This window comes from Molossus molossus, unplaced genomic scaffold (genome assembly GCF_014108415.1).
Source record: "Molossus molossus isolate mMolMol1 unplaced genomic scaffold, mMolMol1.p scaffold_m16_p_4, whole genome shotgun sequence".
Lineage (NCBI taxonomy): Eukaryota > Metazoa > Chordata > Mammalia > Chiroptera > Molossidae > Molossus > Molossus molossus.
The window spans coordinates 98,957,640-98,974,848 of record NW_023425377.1 but is presented as its reverse complement, the minus strand read 5'-3'; the positions used below and the strand labels follow the sequence as shown (position 1 = coordinate 98,974,848).

The 17,209-nt window shown below is 35.8% G+C and overlaps 1 protein-coding gene across 1 annotated transcript in view; it reads left to right on the top strand.

The window, feature by feature from the left end:
* Positions 1-17,209, top strand: part of FSTL5 (follistatin like 5) — a 700,938-nt gene that overhangs the window by 392,331 nt on the left and 291,398 nt on the right. The window lies entirely within an intron of this gene.

Here is a 17,209-nt window from a genome sequence, read left to right as displayed (position 1 = left end):
AGGGTGGTTTAAATAGATTTGTGTTGAGAGTGGTTCCTGTAGCTTATAGGAGGGGCAGGCAGTCTCTTCTTCTCCTTCCAATGTCTCAGCTCTGCCTGGTTATGGGCAGCCCCTGTCTGCCACCTGAAGCAGGGGAGAATAGACAACAAAAACAAATTAACAAAAAACGACAACGACAATGCCCTGCATGGCTCTTTAACCTTTCAGAACGGCCAGCTCTTGTTGGGCAGAGCTTCTGCCCAGGCTCCCACCCCCAGACAGCCAAGTCCCCAGCACTACCAGACCCTGCTGCTGGGGTGCCAATTTCCAGCCCAGAGCTGTTCTGTGGGTGGGCTAAGGGATGCTTCTTCTTTGCTGGAGGTGTGGAGGAATGTGCCTCTTTACCCTGGCACTGTAGGTAGCCCCCATCAAAGTACTTCCAGTGAATACCAGCTGCTCAAATTCACTGCTGCATGATACACTCTGCCCCCTCCTCAGGTGTGCCCTTCTGCTTGTGGCTTCTCAGGCTCCCACAGTCAGGGGAGTTTTCCAGGCTGGTGTTATAACCATGCACTGACTTTTAGGCTGGGATAGGGCTAAGTCCCCCTGCGGGGCCAAATCACCTCTGGTTCCGATGGTCTGATGCTATGTGGGCTCCCTTCCCTTCTCTGTTGCTCCCATTTGGGGATCTCTGTGTGGGGCTGAGTCCCCCACTTCCAGGGGGCTGGATCTGCGGGCTGCACCTTCCCTTTGTCTTCCCAGCCCTGCTGTGCAGCTGTACAAGATTGCTCACCCACTTTGCATCTTCTTCTGTCCCCTCTTCACGCTTCCTGCTGCCGATATTTCCTATCGGCTATTTGCTGGTGGTTTTTCGAGTTGAATGTTTTGCAGTTCAGCCTCAAATTCTGTCCTGTGCTTGAAGCAAGTGCATGGAACTTCCTTAGGCTTTAGCCTTTTTGTCTCCCTCCCAAATTATTGTTTTATATTCACTTTTTTGACATATTAAAAATAACTTCAGTCTACTGTTATGTCTAAGTACCCTAAAGTGGTTAATGTACTACACTGAGCATAACCTAATACTTCTTCTTTTTTTTAAACATTTTTTTTCTTTATTGATGTTAGATAGAGAGAAGAAGGGAGAAGGAGAGAGAGATAGAAGCATCAATGAGAGAGAACATAGATTGGCCACCTCCTGCATGTCCCCCACTGGGGATCGGGCCCACAACCTGGGCATGTGCCCTGACAGAGAATTGAACTGGTGACCTCTTGGTGCATGGGTCAATGCTCAACCACTGAGCCACACCAATCGGGCATAATCTAATACTTCTTTAGTAGTTAGGAATTACTAAATACTTTGCCATGCCTAAGGGTCATCCCAAAGAAAAGATATGCATGTGTATGTGCGTGTGTAAAGTATGTGCAAAACATCTTATCAACATACCTTAATTCGGTGCATGATACTTTCTACAGTGATTTCATATATATACATATATTTACACACACATACATATATATGTATATATATGTATATATATGTATATATATATCTAATCTATATCTATCTATCTATATATCTCTCTATATATATATTCTAAAACCAGTAACAAATTAGTTTTTAACAAACATTTTAAGAATTAGCAGAATACATCATTAATTCACATCCTTCTTCATACTTTTATACAAAAGTAATTAGTTTGATGATTATTAGCTATTTAAATTGTGTGTGTCTGGCACTGTAAACATGCTCTATCTTTTGATTGTTGTACTCTGTTTAATCCAATAACAAGTTTATGTCTTATGGAGATTCTTTTACAAGTCTCCTCCTTCACTGTTAAGGGCCCTCCACCTCCGTAGTGTCCTTTGGTGAGTGAATCTTTAGCATAATCTACCACAGCTGTCATCCCGAGGAAAGTGTGGAATGATCATTTTCTATAATATAAAAGGTAATTTATCTCAAATTTCTAATGAATATTTGTCTTTAGGTGGCAATTTAAAAACAAATTGGAATTAAGTAAATTTCTTAATGAAAATGGGAAAGCAGCATCCACACCAAGTGTCCTGTTCAGATGCTTGAGAGGATCTTGTGAGGCACAGACAGTGTTTATCATCTGCAATGTTCTCTCTGTGCAACGTGTGGATACTAATGGAAAGTGCTCCTATAAAAGGAAGAAAATGGCAGGACACTGATTACCCGTCGTTCAAGTAATGCAAACAGACCCTTGTTGTCGGTGACCAGATTGAACTAAAGAAAAGCATTTATGGTGTTTAAAGCATTATAGACGTTACAGATCATGGGTCATCTTGAGAGGTATGCACATTTTTAGTGACCGATTTGAGGACATCAAATGATTACTGCCTATCTTCTGAAGTTGCTATAATTAGTCATTGGTGACAATAATGCTGGACTAAATTAATTAAAAAATTAGACATCTTAGTATATGGTGTAGGGTACTTGTCTATTCCAAAAAGACAAATATTTTCAACTAAAAATAAAAATTAGAAAGACAAGAGATGATGGAAGGAAGGGAGACAGAGACAGAGAGAAGAAAAATTGAAGAGAGAAAGAAGAAAAGTAGGCAAATAAGAAGTTTGGTATATTTTGTGTAAGTATTTTTGCTGTTTAAAATTTATAAACTGCGCAGTGATCTAATTACACACTTTTACATATTTAAATGAATATTTTAAGTCACAATGATTGACTTTATACAAAACGACCAACATGTGTTATATTCTTATGTGAAAATTTTCAAGATTAGACACTACAAATTAATGATAGATAAGAAACAGTTTCTCATCTCAACTCTAGGATATTAAACAGAAAAAAGCAATTGCAAAATAATATTGTGTGAGATAAAAGTGATTTAATACAAAACACCACGGGGCAATAAAAAAGGGACCATTTTGAACAGAAATAACTTCTAAATTAAGTGTGCCCACGAATATAGGAGTTCTTAAGAAGAAAGTCAAAGAGACCAAGGCTTTCTGCTAAGGAGAATATAACAGAAAAGACAGAGATATGGAAATTTGTAAGCAGTTAGGTAGTGGAAGATTATAGAGCTGCAAAGTGGAAATTAGTGAAAAAAGAGACTTAGGAGGGAGGTAGCAAGTGGATCTCAAAATGCATGAACACAATATTGAAAAACTGAGATCATTTATGTAGTAATAGGCAAGATTCTGGCAGTGGTATGGAACTGTCAAACCTAAATATGGAAAGATTATTATTATTTTTTTTTATCCTCACCCGAGGACATTTTTCCATTTTTTATTCAGATCGAGCGGGAAGGAGAGAGAGGAAGAGAGAGAAACATCGATGTGAAAGGGACACACCAAGTGGTTGCCACCCGCACAACCAACCAGGGCCGGGGACAAACTGCAACTGAGGTACATGCCCTTAGTGGGAACCGAACCCGGGTCTCTCTGAACCGCAGGCTGATGCTCTAACCGCTGAGCCAAACTGGCCAGGGCTGGAAAGATTATTTATGAAGCTGAGTGCAAAATGGAGTTGTGAAGCAAGATCAGAAGCAGAAACTTTCAGGAATTTTGCTGGCAACTTGATGTCACATTGGAAACTGGAAATTGGCCCATAGAGGGAACTCTGCACTGTTTCTACAAGACAGTAATGACACAGCTCTGCCAGCAATGAACCTTGTTCTAACTCAAAGAGCTGTTTTTAAACATTTGCTAGAACACTACTGACTCCAGGCTGCAATCCTCTGGGGATAAATTTTGAGAAACTCAATAATCTTATTTGGGTAAATAAGAGGGTCTGATTTAAGATTTATTTAAAATAAAATACCCAAAACACTTGGTGAAGGATAAAGCTGATAATGTATAGAAAACATTCTTGGAATATGTATATTTTCTAATCCAAATTTAGTATTAGTAATATCCTTTCAAAAAGTTTGCTGTGATTTACAAGGAAGACATTTAAGTAAGTTTACTAAAGACAATTTGTGCTTTGTCAAACTTAAAATAAAAAAGTGTTTTCATTGTCTCTAGAAATAATAATATAACATATTATTATAGTAGGAAACTTACATGGGTGATGCAATAGATTTTTGTTAATGAAAACTAATTTTGAGCAATTTGTTGCAAAATTTTTGAACGGCTCAAGTAAAAAAGTTTAACTTTTCTTACCAATCAAAAATGGAAATTGAAATGATAAACTAAGTTGAGTAAAGTTATGATCTGAACTAGTGATTATGTTTAATGGCACATGTAGTATTCATAGTTCCATTGACACAATTTATTTTCTTTTATAAGACTGTCTATAATAACATTCTGAAAAGTACATAGGTGAAAACTCCAGATATTTTTTTAATGATTGCATTTTGCTAGAATATACAAAGTGGTAACATTTTCTTTTAATATCAGTTTATTTTACTCTATATTGAATGTACTTTTTTTTTCTTTTTTTGCTTTTAGGTTGATCCATTTCTTATATAAAGAATATTATTTTTGTGAAGTCTCATTAAAGGTATAGATTATTATATCCTGCAATTTGCAGACATTTTGACATTTAACTAAAAATGTATAATTAAACATTTTAACACCTTTGAACTGTGTTTGAACAACAGACAAAAGTGCTATAAACACCATTGCCTATAAATATTACTTGTTTTTACCACCCCATATTGTAATTAAACAACTTTGTTTTAGTATCGTATTTAAAAAACGTTTTATATTAGCACATCATTGCTAGTTTTTATAACTTAAAAAGTAGCACATTTTCACATATAGCAATAGATATTTCAAATAAAAAGTGCCAGTGAAAGATTTGTAGGTGAAACTATACTTCCTCTTCAGTTCGTATTTTTTAATCTTTTGGGATTTTGAACATTTTCTCATTTTCTTATAACTCACCAAGTTATCACTTGCTGAAATCTAAGGATTTTTGAGGTTTTATGGTAGATTTGGGAGATAGTAGGATGTATCAACTATAATTGAAATTATTCCTCAAAATCCAGGCCTACACAGTCACTTTTTTTTTTTTTTTTTTTGCCCTTTTAGGGAAGAATCACATTCTTTTCTCTGTAAACTACTCACTCTCACCGTTGCTGACTCCAATAATGTAACATACATTGCATCTGATATTTTCTGTCCCTAACACTCATATTATAATTTGTGTTACTTGGCCTTTTACCATTTTTCCTGCATGAAGTAGTCGCAAAATAGTAATACCCAAAATTACGGAAATTTGATTGTAATAGTATGTAACTGTCTACAGAAACAATATCAGTTGAGACAGTATCTTTGTGTTTAGAAAATCTGTAGCTCTAAGAATAGTGTATTTGAACTAAAAGAGTTTTATGAACAGTTTTATAACTTTTAAAACTTTAGTTGAGACCTGGTTTCAGAATGGTAGAAACCAACCTATGCCAATTTGATCACTAAGAGCTATTAGGTTTTTTGTGGTGTCTATCAGAGACCTAAGTGGTTAGAGAAGAATGAATGGGTTATGTCTCCTCCCTAAGAGAAACTGCTTGCTTGGCTACCAGGTGCTATATGAATGTTTGTATATCATGTGGAATTTGGTATGAGACTTTCACCTTTTATCATACTTTTATAAATAGAAAGAGAGAGAATTAGGAATGGAGTTATATTATTGTTGCTAATTCATCTGATAATATAGAGAATGTAACCCAACTTTGTAATAGTTGGGGAAGGTACAAATTTTGTCAACTTTGACTCTACCAGTCCAGTGGACCCTGAAATTTCTTTAGGAATTAGATGCATAATTATATCACAGTTAGAAAATTGTGGTGCAAATAGATTTCTTAAATTAGTTGGATAGGATTCTCAGACATATTAATATCTAAAAAGGTCTACACAGGACGTGCTCATTCCTGATGTACTCCCGGCCCATATGCTTTTACTACTCCTGCTGTAATGTGAACATATCATTCATTAGTGAAAGAACAGACATTTAATAATAATAATAATAATAACAACAGCAGCAGCAGCAACTTATATTTGTTATGTTCTTCTAATAGTGGTAGAATTTGCACTTGTTTGAGCATAACAGTTTTAATGGTTCTGAACTTACCTGCAATCTAAGCAAGTTAAATTTACAAAGTGGATTCTACTGGAGGAAGAAAAGAAGCATGTTCTAGTTTAAAAGTCTGCTACTTTGAAAAATAGGTGCCAGATAAAACACCATCCCATACACAAATTCGTATTTCTTCATTTAGAAAATCTTATGATCCTTATTAACTCATCTACCAGTGTAAGAAATGACCTGTAAAGTTTACAGTTTTAAAAACCAAATACTTCCATACTGCTTTCCACAGTGACTGTACCAACGTGCATTCCCACCAACAGTGCACACGGTTCCCTTTTCTTTGTATCCTCTCCAACATGTGTTTGTTGATTTATTGATGATAGCCATTCTGACAGGTGTGAGGTGACACCTCAGTGTGGCTTTAATTTGCATTTCTCTAATGATAATAAGTTTAAGCATATTTTCATATGTCTGTTTACTATCTGTATGTCCTCTTTGGAGAAGTGTCTATTCAGGTCCTCTGCCCATTTTGTAATTAGATTTTTTTTTTGGGGGGGGGTGTTAATTTTATAATTACCTTATGAATTTAGGATATTAAACCCTTATTAGCTGTATAGATGAATATATTCTCCCATTCAGTGGGTTGTATTTTTATTTTGTTGATGGGTTCCTTTGCTGTGTCTAAACTTTTTATTTTGATGTAGTCCCATTTGTTTACTGTTTTATTTTGTTTCCCAGGCCTGAGACAATATATTAGAAAAAATATTGCTATGAGAAATGTCCAAGATTTTACTGCTTATGTTTTCTTCTAGGATTTTTATGTTTTCAAGTCTTATGTAATTAAGTCCTCAATCCATTTTAAGTTTATTCTTGTGTATAGGATAAGAAGGTGGTCTAGTTTTATTGTTTTGCACATATATGTCCAATTTTCCCAGCACAATTTATTGAATAGACTGTCTTTACCCCACTGTATGTTTTTGCTTCCTTTGTCAAATGATAATTGACTTTAAGATCTGGGCTTATTTTTGGGCTCTCTATTCTGTTCCATTGATTTATATGTCTGCTTTTATGCCAGTACCATGCTGTTTTGATTACTATGGCCTTATAGTATAGTTTGATATCAAGTAACCTCAAAAATTAAAAATGGAACCTTCTTGTGATTCAGCAATTACACTTCTATGGATATATACAAAGAAACCCAAAACACTAATTTGAAAGAATATATGCATCCCTGTGTCTATTGTAGTATTATTTACAATAGCCAAGATTTGGAAACAGCCTAAGTGCCCATCAGTAGTTGTATGCATAAAAAAGCTGTGGTACCTCTACACAATGGAATATTACTCAGCTGTAGACAAGAAGGAAATCTTACCTTTTGTAACAGTATGAATGAACCTGAAGGTATTATGCTAAGTGAAGCAAGCTAGTCATAGTAAAACAAGTACCATATGATTTTATTGATATACGGAATCTAATGAACAAAATAAACTAACAAATTGGAGGCAGACTCATGGATACAGAGAACAGACTGACAGCTGTCAGAGGGGAAGGGTTGGGGGCTGTGTGAGAAAGGTGATGGATTATGCAAAGTGAAAAAAGAAACACTCATGGACACAGGCAACAGTATGGTGATTGCTAGAGGAAAAGGGGGTGAGGAAGGTAAGAGGGTAAAGTGGGGATAAATGCTGATGGAAGGAGACTTGAATTGTGGTAGTAAACACACCATATAATATAAAAATGATGTATTGTAGAATTGTGCACCTGAAATCTGTATAATGATATTAGCCAATGTCACCCCAATAAATTCAATATAAAAAAATAATAAAAGCAAAATTTACCTGTTAAATTATTTCTGTGCACATTTCTGATGTTTTGGAGAAAGAAGTTACAAATGTAATAGATTTAAAATATATCTTCAAGATATTTCATGTTCATGGATTAGAAGATTTAATATAGTTAATATTTCAATACAACCCAAAGTGACCTATAGATGCAATGCAATCGTTGTCAACATCTGAATTGTGTTTAGAAAAATCCATCCAAAATTCATGTAGAATTTCAAGGGACCCTGGGTAGACAAGATAATCCTTCTAATGAAGGACAAAGTTTGTGACCTCACACTTCCTGATTTTAAAACTTACTGTAAAGCCACAATCAAAGCAGTGTGGTACTGGTATATAGACTGACATATGGAATGGAATGGAGATCCCAGAAGTAAACCCTCACATACATGATCAAATGATTTTTTTTAAGTCCTCACTCAAGGATATTCCTGCATTGATTTTTAGAGAGAGTGAAAGGGAAGAAAGAGAGAGAAAAACATTGATGCGAGCAAGACATATCAATTGGTTGCCTCTCTCATGAACCTGACGGGGGCTGGAGATCAAACCTATAACCAGATACATGCCCTTGGCTGGAATTGAACCTGTGACCCTTGGGTCTGTGGGCAAATGCTCTAACTGCTGAGCCAAACTGGCCAGAGCATGGTCAAATGATTTTCAGTAATAATGCAAGATCATTGAATGGGTAAAGGACAATCCTTTGAACAAATGTTATTGGGAAAACTGTATATCCACATTCAAAAAAGAAAAATGAAGTTAGAACTTTATGACATACACCAAAATGAACTCAAAATGGATCAGTAACCTGAAAGTAAGAGTTAAACTTATGAAACTATTTGAAGAAAATAGAGGAAAGTCTTGTGACATTGATTTGGCTGGCAATGACTTCTTGGATATGATGTCAAAAACACAAGCACCAACCACAACAAAAATAGATAAATTGTATTTCATCAAAATTAAAAACTTTTGTGAACCCCAAAATAACTATCAACAGAGTGAAAAGGCAATTCAGGGAATGGTAGAAAATGTTTTCAAAACATTTATATGATAAGGAGTTAATATTCAAAATATGTAAAGAACTTTTATAACTCAACAACAACAAAACGAACAACTTAATGAAAAGTTAACAATGGACTTGTATAGACATTTCTCTAAAGAAGCTAGGCATATGGCCAACAGGCACATAAAAATATGTTCAAGCCCTGGACAGTTTGGATCAGTGGTTGGAGCATCAGCTCACGATCTGGAGAGACCCAAGTTCAGTTCCCACTGGGGGCACATACCTCAGTTGCAGTTTGTCCCCGGCCCCAGTTAGGGTTGTGTGGGTGACGACCATTTGATGTGTCTCTCTCACATCAATGTTTCTCTCTCTCTCTCTTCCTCCCTCTCTCCCTCTCACTCTATGAGTGCAAAAAGTGTCCTCAGGTGAGGATTAAAATATATATAACTAATCATTAAAGAAATGCAAATCAAACCCACAAAATATTGCTTCACATTTGTTATTTTGATTATTATCGAAAAACCAGGAAATAATAAGTGTTGACAAGTAAGTGGAAAAATCAGAACCCTGTATGTTGCTGGTGGGAATATAAAAGGATGTGCCTGCTGTAAAAAATACTAGTGATACCTCAGAAGAGAAAAAGAAAAATTATCTTATGGTCCATCACTTCCACTTCTGGGTGTATCCTCAAAGAGTTGAAAGCAAGGAATGCAGACATATCTGTATACTCATGTTCATGAGAGTATTATTCACAATTGCAAAATGTGGAAACAATACAAGTGTCTATTGATGGACAAATGGATGAATAAAATATGTATAAAATGCACAATGAGATTTTTTTAATTTTTATTTTCACTGATTTTTAGAGAGAGGAAGGGAGAGGAAGAGAGAGATAGAAACATCGATGAGAGAGAACATCGATTGGCCACCTCCTGCATTGTGCCCTGACTGGGAATCAAACTGGTGACCTCTTGGTGCATGGGTCAACACTCAACCACTGAGCCACACGGGCTGAGCTGTACAACGAGATTTTATTCAACCTTAAAAAAAGGAAGAACATTATGACATATCCTTCAAAATATTTTATCCTTGAAGACGTTGTGCCAGGTGAAATATGCCATCCACCAAAACACAAATATTATGATTCCACTTATATGAAATACACAGTCAAATTCAAAGATATAGAGAATAGAATGGTTATTAGGGGCTAGGAGGAGGGAAAATGAATGTTAGTGTTTAGTGGATACAGAGATTCAACTGGGAAAGATGAAGGGTTCTGACGATGATAGTCATCACACTGTAAATGCACTTACTATCACAGAATTGTATGATTAGATGCTTAAAATGATAAATCTTACAGTGTGCATATTTAATTATAATTTAAAAAGATAAAAATAAATGTATCTGCAAATACTTTGTTAAGTATATGCAAATAACCAAAGGATACATTGACTTTTATTACCAATGTTTTTATTTACTAAGTAGAATGTAGAGCTTTCTACTATTGCCCTAGGGGCCCAAGAAGCAATTAGCTATTCATTATGAGTCAGTTATGTTAATTTTAGTGTATTACCATCAATCAGTGTGGTGCCAGAACTTCCCAAGTTGTCAAGAGAAGATAGGTCATACTTTCCGGAGGACACATTCATCCCTTATCTGAATCCACACTCTTCTTTATTATCTCTAGTTACAAGATAAGGAAACACTTCTACATGTTGTGATGTTCTCTGTATCCATTTTTTTTTTTTTTTTTTTTTGCTATATCCTCTAAGCCCTGAGTCTAAAAGTGATTTCTTCATTGCAGTATTCCTTTGATCTCTCATTATGATGGCCACTTTGCATTGATGATGTCAAAGACATCAAGTCTCTCCTCCCTTAAGCAGCATGCTTTCTCCCAGCTGCCATCCTATTTGTGTTCTCATCTGAGCTTTTACAATTGCTTATACTCACTGTTTCTGTATTTACCTCACCATCTACTTCCCAGGCTACCACTCCCAAGAAGCTGCTCTTGCCAATGTCAACATTGACTCGCTTATTACTAGACCCAGTGGAATGTTTTTAGTCCTTATTTGACTTGATGTCTTCTCAGTATGTGAAATTGCTTACTGTCCCCTCCAATTTAAACACTTGCTTCCCTTGTCTTTTTCAGTCACCATTTCTCCTGGGAACCTATCTGGGGTCAGTCCTCAGTTCGGTACTACATTCTCTTAGTCACCACATTAAGGCTGAAGTTCCTCATAGTGCTGCCCTCTGACTTTCTTCTTCTCATCTAACCCACTCATTCTCCTCTGGAGATTATAATCTATATGCTGTACCTCCAGACTAGTCTTTTCACCACAACTATAACCCACCCTTGGCCCACTGCACTGTCACTTGGATTCTCTCCTAGCACTTCAGTACCATTTGTTCTAAGCTAAACTTACTGTATATAGAGTGTCACAGTCTACTCCTATTTCTGTGTGTACCTCAGAGCATACCATCACCATATACCCAGTTACTAGAATAATAGTGACACTTTTTTCTTCTTGACCTTATTCATCGAGGAATCCAAAATCCATGTTCAATCTTTTCCCTAAAAAAATCTAAATCAATCTGATCCCTTTTCTCTATTGTTTCTACAAGTGTCCTAGCTCAAGCTACCATCATTTCTACATTAATAATGCATCAGCTTTCCACGTAATTTCCCTGCCTCCATTGTTGCCCCTTCTTAATCCAGTCCCTTTTACCAGAATATTTGTTCTGAAAATAAAAAGCTCATCCTGAAATCATGTTAAAGGCCTCTCAATCCACTGAAGATACCAAGTACATCCTACTTACTACATTTATCTGCCAAGCCCTCCTTTAGCCTATTTATTTAAAGTGTTTTATTTGTTGTTGTTTTCTGTTTTGTTTTGTTTTCTCAGAAACTATAAACTTGCCATCCCAAACTACTGTCCAAAAATGCCACATTTCTTCTAACTATTTATTCCTTATACTTATAGTTCATGCATCTTAAGCCATAACATTAACTACACTTTTCTTTTTTATAATTTTTTAATATGTTTTTATTTATTTTTTTAGAAAGAGGGAAAGGGAGAAAGAGACAGAAATATCAATGTGAGAGAGAAACATCAATTGGCTGCCTCCTGCACACCCCCTACTGGGGATCAAGCTCACAACCCAGGCATGGGCCCTGACTGGGAATTGAACCAGGACCTCTCGGTCCATTAGACAGCACTTAATTCACTGAGCCACACCAGCCAGGCAAACCTACACTTTTCTTAGTTACAACTCAATCATCCTTCAAGTTCCACCACCTTCCCAATCCCTACTCTGTGTTTAGTGGACTTTCCTAAGTATCCCCATACTAATTCATATTTCTCCACTACACCACTCACCAGAGTTTACTATAAGTCCCTGCTTGTTTTTCAGAATTATCTGTTTGGTTGTAGGATGCCTTAAAGCAGAGAAAAAAATCTGTATTTGTTCTCTACTGCTGCCATAACAAATGACCCAAAAACTTATTGGCTTAAATCAGCACAAATGTACTATTGTAGATCATTATGGGTCAGAAAGCTGACACAGGTATCCCTGAGCTAAAATCAAGGTGTCAGTGCCAAGGCTGTATCCTTTCTGGAGACCCTAGGGAAGAAGCTGTTTCCTTGCCTTTTTCCATTTCCAGAAGCCGCTGCATCACTTGGCTCATGGATTCATTCTTCTGTCTTCAGAGCAAGCAACGTAGGATCCAACCTTCCTCCAGCTGCCATTCTTCTGGTTCTCTTTCTTCTGCCTCTCTCTTCCACTTACAAGGTCCTTGTGATTACTGTGGGTCCCCTGAATATTCCGGATAATCTTCGCATCTCACAATCAGTTGATCAGTAATCTCAGTTCTATCTATAGCCTAAATTCCCCTTTGTAACCTGATATATTCACACGTTCTGGGGACTGGGATGTGGACATCTTTTGCAAGAGGATGAGGGGAGTTACCATACTAAGTAGATAATATGTTCTGAATATGTATTTTATGAATGATGCAATAATAAATTAATAAATTTCAAAAAATATCTAATTTAATACTTTAATTTGGTACAAAAGCTAATGTTCTTGTGATACTGATGAAATATCATTGCACAAACATAGTGCTTCTGCGTGGTGAGTCCATGCAGTTTGGCATAGTATAAATTATGTGCAAATAGAAAGCAAGAGGCTAGAATTTTGTCTCATCACTGATTTTTACTATTCTTGATTTGAGAAAAGTTTATTTATCCTTCTAAGAATCTGTTTTTTGTTGTTGTTTTGATTTGCTTTGCTTTCATATTGAAACATGGAGTTTGAAATAGAGACTGACTGGCTGGGTGGCTCCATTGGTTGAAGCATCGTCCAGTTCACCAAATGGTAGAAGATTCCCGGTCAGGGCTCATACCTAAGTTGAAATAGAGACTGACATGCTTGTTCCATAAAAATATAAAACTTAGATAGTACATTTAAAAACTCTTCTTAAAGAAAGATCTCTTATCCTTTGAGACGACATGGAGGGACCTCGAGAGTATTATGCTAAATGAAATAAGCCAATCAGAGAAAAACTAATATCACATGATCTCATTTATTTGTGGAATATAATGAACAAAATAAGCTAATGAACAAAATAGACCCAGAGACATAGAAAGGAGTATGGTTCAGAATGACAAATATCAGAGGAGGGGAGTAGGGGGATGGATAAATAAACCAAAGAACTTATATGCATGTGTGCATACCCAATGGACATAGACAACAATACTGGGGGAGTGGGAGGTGGGATGGGGAGAAGGGAGTCTAGGGGGGAATAAGGAGAAACATCTTTAACAAAAATAAATAAATGAAAGTTGAAAAAAACAAAACTCTTCTTAAACCTTCACTCACAATGAGAATATTGTCAATCAAAGTAAAAAAGGGACACTGTACTATTTTCGACATGTGAATTATCTGGGATATTTTTTCTTGATTCATCTTTAAACTTAAATTTAATGATGTTTTAAGTTTTACTGACAAAGACAAGAGACACAAATTTTCTTGCTTCTGTGGAGCTCAATTATACCTAGTCTCAAAAAAATATATATATCAGTCTGGCTACATACATTTTAAATATGTTTAAAATTTAAACAAAAGACAGATATTTTCAGTTGTTTCAAACTACTTCCATCATGATCTTCCATTCACTTTATATTGAACACTTTGTTTTTACTCAGATCTCGGACACAATCCCTGATCTGCCTCCTCATCTCATGAGTGTGTCTGTCGTTAGTTGCACTGGGCACTGAGAGAGTCCTGTACCTGCTCCTCTCTGTACAATTGCTCCCCATGGAAGTCAGGTTTGCAAAAATGTTTGCATCAGCATGTGGAAAATTTGGTAGTTAAACAAGTAGTGAATAGTTTAGGGATAAAGTGATATAAACTAGTTGTATTTGTTTGCGATGGTTACCGAAACAGAATAGGACAAACTTGGTGGCTTGAAAGAACAGAAATGTACTGTCTCGCAGTTCTGGAGACTTAGAGTCCCAAGTGCAAGTGTCGATGAGATTGGTTCCTTCTGAGGGCTGAGTGCAGGACGGCTTGTGAGGGCCATCTTCATGTCCACAGGGCGTTTTCCCTGTGTGCGTGTCTCTGGGTCCCGTGTTCTCCTTTTTACAAGGAGATTGGTCATGATGGATTAGGGCTCTTCCTCAAGACCCAATCTAATTGCATTCGCTGTCTTTTTTTTAAATAAGGTGGCTTCTCAGGTACTGGGGGTTAGAATTTTAACCTACAAATTTTGGGAAGACACAGTTCAACTCATAACACAAGTAGTCACATCATACACATGGTTAATAACTGAAGCATGAACATACAGACATAATTAAAGTGTTGTAAGTATGCATACATAAACATTGTTGTTGTCCTCTTACAATGCAAATACTGATTTAAATGAATTTTGGACAAGAGTGTTTTTCCATGTAAATTTTAGAAATAATAGGACACTTATAAAAGAGCTTGATTGCAACTTGTATCATTAAGGAAATTGTAATTCAGTCAAATATGCAAATAAATGAGAATAGTCAGAAAACACAAGTGAAGTTGTTTTGTCATTTAATATTTTGTTAAACCAAACAGTTTTGGTTTAGCATATAATTTTCCAAGTAGATAATGCATTATTATTTAAGTTTGATCAACACCAATTAATTTGGTTACTTTCAGGTAGGTGTTTTCATTATGTTTTTATTCATTTTGATAAGCTCTGACATAACACCAGCAGCACTTTGATCACAGTATATTATTTTAATTATCCTTGTCTCTGGCTCAATTTCAATGTCATATTTTCTCATTTTTATTTTATCTTTGTCATTCCATACTCTTTTATTGGCTTTTAAAAAATGTGATAGCTGGAAGAGTTAAGGAGCATTCTCTCCCTGTGTTCATTCTTGACCTTTCTTATTTTGTCATTGAGAAAAATCATTATTAAATATATTCTGAATTATTATTTCACAATTATTGAGCCAAATCATATGTATTATAAAGGCTTTTTGGTTTCTAAAAGCCAGCAACATAAGTTGACGTATTGTGAGGATAACTTAGAGGTAAATGGCTACTTCTTAACAAAAAAAAACCTTCTCCAATAGACTGTTTCCCTCTTATTTTCTCTGGTAAAACACACTTAGAAGAAAATTAAGTGTTGTCCAGAAAATATAGTTTTAAGACATAAGAGAACATACATTCCTATTCACTGTAACAATTATGTATCCAGAATCATTTAGAAAACCAGTAAAAACAGTTTTCTCATTTTTATTTACAGTCTTAATTTGTATGTTTATCTGCTTATCATATGCTCAAAATAATAGCAATGAAATTTTAAAAGTATTGGTTTTAATATTTTAATCTTTAAAATTAATCATAATATATTTAAGTGCATCATATTTGGCCATTTTTAAATGAAAGTTATAAAACATATTACAAAGTAGTTGATTCAGAGAAAGCTAAAAATTGTTCCCTCTTTTTTATTATTATTCTTTTTTTTTTTTTTTTAATCCTCACCCGAGGACATTTTTCCATTTTTTGTTTAGGTTGAGTGGGGGGGAGAGAGAGGAACAGAGAGAGAGAGAGAAACATCGATGTGAAAGGAACACATCGAGTGGCTGCCACCCGCACAACCGACCAGGGCCGGGGACAAACTGCAACCGAGGTACGCGCCCTTAGCGGGAACCGAACCCGGGTCTCTCCGGACCGCAGGCCGACGCTCTAACCGCTGAGCCAAACCGGCCAGGGCTTTATTATTATTCTTAAAAGCCAATCAATGAATAGAGGTCAGCAGTTGATGTTATCAAACATAAAAATTAAAAGTTAATGATGTTTCTCAGTTTGAAAATATATCAATTTTGCTTAGTTGGAAGTGCTACTCTTTTTGATTCTTGATCTCTCTTTTATCCTTTTAATTCAACATAAATATACCAAAAATAATAGAGTGCTATTTTGTAGCTATGTCCAACGGGTAATAAGAAGACTCTGAAAGTCAATGAGAATATTAACTGTTGTTGCAGAATGAATTTATAAGGCCTTAGGATAGTTCTACAAAAACAGTTGTATTGTATTCTGTGATCTTTCCTGTGATTCCGACTCAATGGTAGGATCAGATTCCTTTTTCAACTCCTCATGATTGCGGGTGTCTCCCTTTGTATGAAATCAGAAAGGTTGATTGAAGGCCATGCTTTATTTCTTTTTCCTCCCCCTTGTATTTATGTTCCATAGAACTAGCACATAGTGCTCGATAGGCATGCCAGGTATTAATAAATGATTAGGTTTACTGAGGGGAATTATAACCTGGAATAGAAAAAGCAAAACCTGAACTTTAAATATGACATTTTCCATAAACCAAAGCAAAGCACCCACAGAGTTAATAGTGATTCCTTGTGGGTTTTTCTGGTCACTGACCTTCCTCGCTCTTGCTGCTCTCTAGCATTTCTCTAGGAGATCTCCTCCTCTTCTGAGGTCCATGTTGTAAATCTTTATTCAACTTTTGGCAATCTAAATGTTATAGCATTATCCAGAGTGCATGTTGGACACTGCAAGTCCAGATTACTTAAAGAACTGTACATTAATTTGAGGCACAGAAATGACATTTTCTTCTTTAGATTTTTCAGGACTCAAAGTTTAACACACACACACACACGATGCTGGTAGGTGCCTATATCAAAAGCCTGATTATAAATATATAGAAATAAAGAGTATCTAGGATAGTGAAAATTATTTTTCAAAAGTAAGAACAAACCTGGGGGATTTACATCTAATTTGAAAATATATTATAAAGCTATAATAATAGTGTGGTATGAGTATAAAGATAGGCACAGAAAAATGGAATAGAAAAAGAAAAGAGTCAAGAAACAGCACATGTATATGGTCAAT